Source organism: Clupea harengus, chromosome 23, assembly GCF_900700415.2.
Source record: "Clupea harengus chromosome 23, Ch_v2.0.2, whole genome shotgun sequence".
In the NCBI taxonomy this organism is placed as follows: Eukaryota; Metazoa; Chordata; class Actinopteri; order Clupeiformes; family Clupeidae; genus Clupea; species Clupea harengus.
The window spans coordinates 7,600,373-7,608,054 of record NC_045174.1 but is presented as its reverse complement, the minus strand read 5'-3'; positions in this window follow the sequence as shown (position 1 = coordinate 7,608,054).

Below are 7,682 nucleotides of genomic sequence, written 5' to 3'. Positions count from 1 at the left end.
ATGATTATGGATGACCTACTTGGGCACTAGCCTGGGCTTCACTACAACTTGCAACTTAATCTAGGCTTTGTTTTCTTTTCACATAATGTAGAAGGCCTATTCAGTTTCTCTTTACAAATATAGAATAGAGAGCTGCCCTACAAGAGGGTCCACTGCTGCCCTAATGGTCCAATAGTTGATCAAGTGCTTTTTCACCATAAGCATGAGCATGTCATGATTAGTTATCCGTTTAGATTTTTTTAAGTTTTAGGTTTTTTTATGTGTTAAAGATAAAGCTGAATATCCATCATTGACCCTACAAGAGGGTCCATTGCTGCCCTAATGGACCAATAGTTGATCAAGTGCTTTTTCACCATAAGCATGAGCATGTCATAATTAATTAGTTATCCGTTTAGATTTGTTTAAGTTTTAAGTTTTTGATGTGTTAAAGATAAAGCTGAATATCCATCATTGACCAGTTTGCTAGAGGAGATCCAAAATATTTTTTGTGTCCAAGCTTCTACTAAGGACAATAAACAATGAAAATTGGTCCAGTACTGAGCACTATTACACTTGAACTGGCAACCACAAACCGGCTATACAATGTAATCCCATAGGGCATGCATCTGCGTCAGAGTAAACCGCTTTTTTCCGCTGCTGACAGGCTCCTAATGTAATTGTGTCTGAATGAATGAAAATGATCCCTACAGAGATACTGTCAGAACATCCAACTTTAGGATGACATCAAAGATATCCAACTGCAGCCAAATTAGACTTTTTTATGTTCTTTTAATGCACTTTACCTTTTAATTTTCTTTTCATGCCCTTTCTTTCAATCTATTATTTCTAGATGTTCTTTTATCTACTCATTTGTAAAGCACTTTGAATTGCCATTGTGTATGGATTGTGCTATGTAAATAAACTTGCTGAAACATGCTAAACTATACTAAAACCAACCTCCCAAAACATTTTCCTAGCGTGAGACTCTGTCCCTCACACTTGGTAAGAACAATAATCCAACAAAATACTGTTCACACAAAATACTGGTTATATGTCATCCTTCTGGATCAGTAAATATAATGGATTTTGAAATAGAGGTACACACATGACATACACAGAGACAATATGTGTAGACATACGCAATTAAAAGGTCAAATCGAAGGGAAACTGAAATAAAACAACAAATCAGTGTTCGGACATCCTATTTTTTAACTGCTGCATTGGGGCCCTTAAACAAAGGTCCCCACCAGACCCTCCCTCAATAAAAAGGCACAAAGTAACAGACGAGTGCTTAAAAAGATATTACCCAGAATTAGTTCACACCCTTATTAAACCACAGTAAAGGGCAAAGGGTGTGCTAATCCAGAGGTATGCGGGAGGAGGCCGCAGCCGTAATCCCTTTTCCCCCTCATACAATGCATTGACAGATTAATGACCCCCTACAATCCTGGCTAGACTTAAAATCTAATGGTGTGATGCATTCTGTCATTTCGTAATGATTTATGCAAGGTTTTCTGGCTCTGACTGAAAAAAGCATGGCTAAATAATTCACTGTCTGGTTTAATTTTGGATCTTTTAAATGAACAAAACCTCCTCCTATCCAAGTGACACAAATGCACAATATAAAATTCAAAATATAATCGCAATTGTGCCCATTTTGCTAACCTCAGCTAGCTACTATACAGGTAGAAATGCATTTTCTTCTGCCAAAAAGTATTGGGTAAACTTTCCTCATGGGCATATTAGTGTTCTGCAAGATTCACGTGCATCAATTTCCCACTGCAATGCCTAGAACTAATAAAAACAATTGACATTTCTGCCTTGTTTTACTAACTTGTACGGAGCATTTCTACAGACTGAGGTATCAAGAGAGCAGCTCCTGTAATACATTTATAATAGCCCTTATTCTGTGCTGTCATGTTCTTCTGTACTCCCCTGTTTGAAACGACCTTTGTTTGTGGGGAGGAACACAGTCCTAAAATACCCTGTTATTGTGAGTAAGCCAATGGTGGCAAACCAAATGCATAGCTGTACATACATACTTTTTGTAACCGCAGAACTCTACCTATACAGCTAAAGGCACCAGGGGATGAATAAGTAAAGCATCATCCATGTTGCAGATGGAGTCCTAACATGGCTGCACTGAGTGCTTTAAGTGCAACGCCACAGAGGAGCTCAATCAGAGAGCGCCAGAGAGGAAGTGCTGTGAGTGGGAGTGGGGTCACATAATGCTGAGACACCAGGGAGGGGAATCTGACAGCGTTGCACACCGCACAGCGAGCACCCATATCTCAATCATTAATCCCACACAGGGAATTTTTTTTTCTTTCAACAAACAACTATAGGATTTAGCAGGGATAACAGATATGTTGTCATCACTGCCCCACCCTACTCAACTCAACCCACCCACCCACCCATCCTAATGTGAGGATCTGTAATCCTCGCTATTTACAACAGTCTTATTAAACCGCGATACCAGATGTGTTGGGGCTCAGAGGAAATCAGGTCAGCCATTCAGCAGGTAGTAATCCCCCCTCTGAGCCAAGCGCCAGAACCTGTTTTTGTGGCTTTCCGTTATAGGGGCTGACACAGCCTATTGAGATGGACCAGGGGGAGGAGGAGGAGGTGGATGCTGCCCGCGTGGCCCATGCAAGGCTCCTGTTACCTATCATGCAACACCACCCGACCACTGGTCGACCTTCACACAATAAATCAAGGACAAAGCCGTCGTCGTTGTCATCACGCCACAGTGGTGGTAACCATATCTAAATTTAGTGCCTTGAAATAATTGACAAGTATAGCCATCTGCCTCTGGCTTGGACTCTTACGTCATTACTCTTGTAAAACTTGTATGAGTTGAAATTCCTCAGTAGACACTCTTAGCCGCAGTGGATTCATTTTTGCAGGAGAGTTAGTGAAGGCTGCTTGACTCACACAACAAGTGAGGCAGAATGGAACCCAGGCATACCGATTTGCATTTGTGCTGAAAAAGAAATTACACATAATTACAAGAAACAAACAAACTAAAGTTTCCGATAAGTATGATATGTTGTTCATGGCGGAAGACAAAGCTTTATCCAGAGGCTGAGCGAGAATCAAAAGCAGCACAGCAAAGGAGAAACTCCTGAGGCTGCTCATGCTCAGACATTCACTCGTTTGTGAAAGCGCAGACTGTGAAGGGTTTTCTGAAAGGTCAGAGACACAGCAGAGAGGATGGAGCTGATGCATGAAAGTCATGCATCAAAGGGGTGTGGGTTGAAACTTAGAGCTTTTTCAGGTTACCAGGTGCCGGTCACTAAGCAGGTTGGAACACACAGGTCCTGATAATTGACTTCCTGATAAATGCCTTACCTAGAAGCTCCTACAACTGCTCTGGAAGGAACAGCCACAGTGAGCCAGTTCAGTGTGATGAAGAGGTTGGGAGATGTGGGGGATCATTAATCATTAATCATTAATCGTTATAACGCTGTGTGCAAATGAATAATTAGCAACGGAAGTCCTCCAATAGTGGCCAATCATCCAGGCTGGGAAGCTTGAGAAGCATGGAGGAATTTGTGCTGATATCAGATTGATGTTGATGCACTGCAGAGGAGAGGACAGGTGTAGAGCATAGCAATGCAGGGGGAAGCTTTGTGTCTGATTGACTGGACCTCACAAGGTGGTGCAACAGTGAGAAGTGGGATCCACCTGTGTGTAATGTACACTCGGCTTAATTAGTCGTGACCTCCTCTCACCAAACGTGGTCTTTTTAACCTGGGGTGTTATCGCACTTCACAGAACTGCGGATAAGCAGGCTGATTACGCTTCCCGCTAGCATGCCACGCTAGCTTAATGCCACAGCAGCATTAGGGGTGATCAGAGTCGGCATTAGCAATTAGCGCTCGGTCTGTCTTCCCGGCTGGCTGGAGCCAAAAGCCGGGACTAGAATGTCACAAGGTATTTATATCAGGCCAAAGAGGCTTAGGAAAGAGAAGGGAACTCGAGAGGCACACTTTCTGGGAGCCCGTGTTTTGACACTCGGATGAACTTTGGGGTTTGGGACAGGGTTTTTCTGCATGTGGTGCAACCCACTTTAATATCTCAACTTTTCTAAGAGTTCTCTTTATGGTCTCTCTTGCTACAAAGAACTTTAAAGGAAGAGGCTTCAGAAATCATTGCGTACAAAATCACAGAGCACAGAAAGAATGGTCAATGGAGAGATTATGCAGAATTCTGTTCATGTTCTGCAAAAGCTCCAGGAATGTATGTTCACTTAGTTCCAGGCACACCACAGGTAGAGCTACATTTAGTAATGCTCTCTCTTGCAATGATGAAAGTAAGTACTTATGATGCAGCTTAAGAGACCCTCATAACTAATACCAAGTGAAAACCACAGAAAAGAGGAAGCGCAGTTAAAATTGGTCAGTGAAGGGGTGTTCCTTGTTCTTCAGAGGTCCTGGCGTATCATCACTTAGTTCCACACACACAACATGTTGAGCAAGCGTGGCTTATCCTTTTAAGTGTCTGCTCTGATCTGACTCTCACCTCTGACCCAACCTCATACTGGGGTCATCTGGCGAGCCGTCTGCCCAGTCTAACCCTGACCAGATTATTCCACACTAGGGAGGTGTCAGGGCAGGTATGTGTGTGTGTGTGTTCGTATTTGTATGTTTTTTTGTGTGTGTGTGTGTGTGTGTGTGTGTGTGTGTGTGTGTGTGTGTGTGTGTGTATGCGTGTGTGCGTGCGTGTGTGCGTATGTGTGGGGTGTTCGTGTGTGAGAGAGAGCATCTGAGTGCAGAGGGTAAGGGATGATTGGGTTGGAACTTGTCCAGCTGCCACCATAGCCCGGTAATTGCTGATTGGATGTTCAAGACCTTGCTCCATGTACAGTAAACATTATGATTAGTAGGGGTTTGCATATGTGTGTAGACTGAATATATATCCACCTCTAATTTGACATATAACTTTATTTAAACTCCACTTTAGTGAGGATCACATAAAAAATCACAGCAGCATTGTAGTTAAAGCAATGTTTGAGTGCTTTAGAGCAGCTCCACAGTAAAATTCACTCGTAAAAGATCAAACTGGCAGTCAAGCAAGCTTCCAGACCATTTAGATTAATTGTTAAGGTGTCTGACTCCAAATGCTGAAATTGTGAATTTGATCCCCTCTTAGGGAAAGACTGGATACGCTAATGTGCTCTTTTATCGATCTGGTACCTCACTGCATACCCCAAAAGGATATTTCACAAGGCTACTCTTTCTCTCTCTCTGGCATTCAAAGTCATAATAATGCTTGATGATGATCAAGCCTTTATATTGTATATTTCGGTCTGGGGAAAAGAATGTTAGACTTTTTTTGTCCATTATATTAGCAGCATAATAGTTTTTTTTATATAGATTAGCATACCTGGACCTGCTCATTTTGCATTCCTCCTGATTTGATGGCAGGTCGACTGATTGCTATGATTTAGATCCGACCGCAACCCCGATTATTCAGCCGCCTCATTATGGTGTCACACAAGAGGTTTGTGTGCGTGTGTGTGTGTGTGTGTGTGTGTGTGTGTGTGTGTGTGTGTGTGTGTGTGCGCGTGAGGGAGAGAGCGAGTCTAACAGTAAGCTTATCTGATTATCAACTCACCCTTTTGATTCTTGTAAGGATTTCTTCAGGTTTCACTGCAATGATACTAGGCTTTTGTCAGTATGTTCTGATATCTGTATAAAACAGAACTCAAAGAAATTAATCTGTGGCGGTTGCTGATTATCTCTTGATACACAATTCATTATCATGCTTTTTTTAATGTATTGATTTTAATGCATGACATAAAGGCATTGCAATTATAATTGGAACAGAAATACTATGCCCCAGGATTCCTAAGAGGAACACAATACAGCTTAACCCTCAGTATCCCACTAACTTCCACTCAGTCACTGATCTTAATGACTATTGACGTTACCATATTAGCATTAACAAGGAAAAAAAATAAAAAAATAAAACTGGTGGCCCATGCCAAAAGAAAAGGTTATTAAGACCAGGCTACTCTTGCCACCAACAGTGTTCATCGCTATTTCCTGAGCATGCCACTGCAGGATTGCTGGTGGGCACTTAATTTTTACCTTAGCACTCATTACAGTTTCATGAAAACATTGTTTTTGCCCCAGTTGGATAATAAATCATTTGTGCCTCTCGCAGTCCCTGACCTCAGGGTCACATTTTTATAGATGGCTACTTCATCATCAAACAATCTGCTCTTGGGCCGTTCACAAAAGGCATGCAATAACTCGGGATGATTTGGCTGACCTTGCTTCCTGATCCCTAGAAACAAGTGCAATTGATTAAATAAACAGGAAATGGTTAACCATCCTGTAGCGCCCTCTTTATACCAACATTAGAAGGATGAATCTGTGCAGTGTAGAAACAAAACACAGCTTTGTTAATCACAAGATAGCCTGGCTTTGTCTGAGATTAGGGGAGACATCTTGAAGTCGGCTCCACAGCAAGGCCTCTTTGCATTCAGATAAATACGTCATTACCAAATGGCACGATTGTGGTTCAGGTATTAACCGCAATCTGATTACTCATTACATTTTATTGGAATGGAGCCTGAGTGCGGTTACATAAAAAAATTATAATAATCTGCTGACATTACTCTATTAAAAAATGATGTAGGCCTATGATCCATTAAATAATCTGAGAAATCTCCGAGGAAAGATTCAGAGAACTGAAGTATAAATGGGGGAAATAAAGTTTAAGATGGATGAAATGTGCTTTGTACTTCCTTCACTGACGTTATAATTGGAGGCCTGCGAGAAGGTCTGCTGAGTAACTGTCTCAACAATAAAAAAAAAATAAAAAAGGTGAAACAATTAAAATGGAAGGGATACAAACTATTGGCAGATCAGAGTTCCCACTGAATATCAATATCATTTCTTCAATTCAATTTAAACCGAAATGCCACAGACACAACCCTCAACCTTTTCCATTGATGAACTGCTGTCGAGATGTTTGAGGGAGCTGCTGCTCACCGTTAATGTCATTCTTATTACGGAGGAGAAGGCATATCTGACCTTTTGACACCGGTCACATCTGGTCCAGCAGAGCTGCAGGGATAAATCTAGTGAAACATAATGCCAGCACAGATCATTGCAACTGATTCTCTGCTGCGTACCTATAAACCATTCAATGCTGCCATAAATAAAATAGACTCCAACGCAACTGTATACACTTAAGAATCCATTTTGCTTTTTATGGGGCGATTTGACGTTGAGTTCAAACACCTTGTCATTCTGTGTTCTTATTTACTTTCTCCAATTTGTCATCAACCTGCAGCACCTGAACATATCTGAAGAATGAAAATGAAACCCAATGCCTCTTACATCATGGCTGACTGTTATGAGAACAGGACATAATTATATATTCCATCTATTATGTGCTACTGGATATATCTAGAACAGTCTTTGGTGGTGGTGAATAGAAGTCACTCCCTGTAATGTCAAAGGGGGTGATGGCTGTTTTCTTGACAAAAGTAGGGTATGTGGGCTAATTCATTGCCATAAACCAATTATGTGATAAGGGGGCTTTTGCTTTAATCTCATTGGCTGGAGTTAAGGAAGCTTGAGTTTCATGGTGTCCAGTCTGAAACTGGACTCTGAAATGGTCAAAGTGGTTGCCGCTATGCTCTGTTGACCATATAACCGTATTGTATCTTTTCTAAACTCTTACCT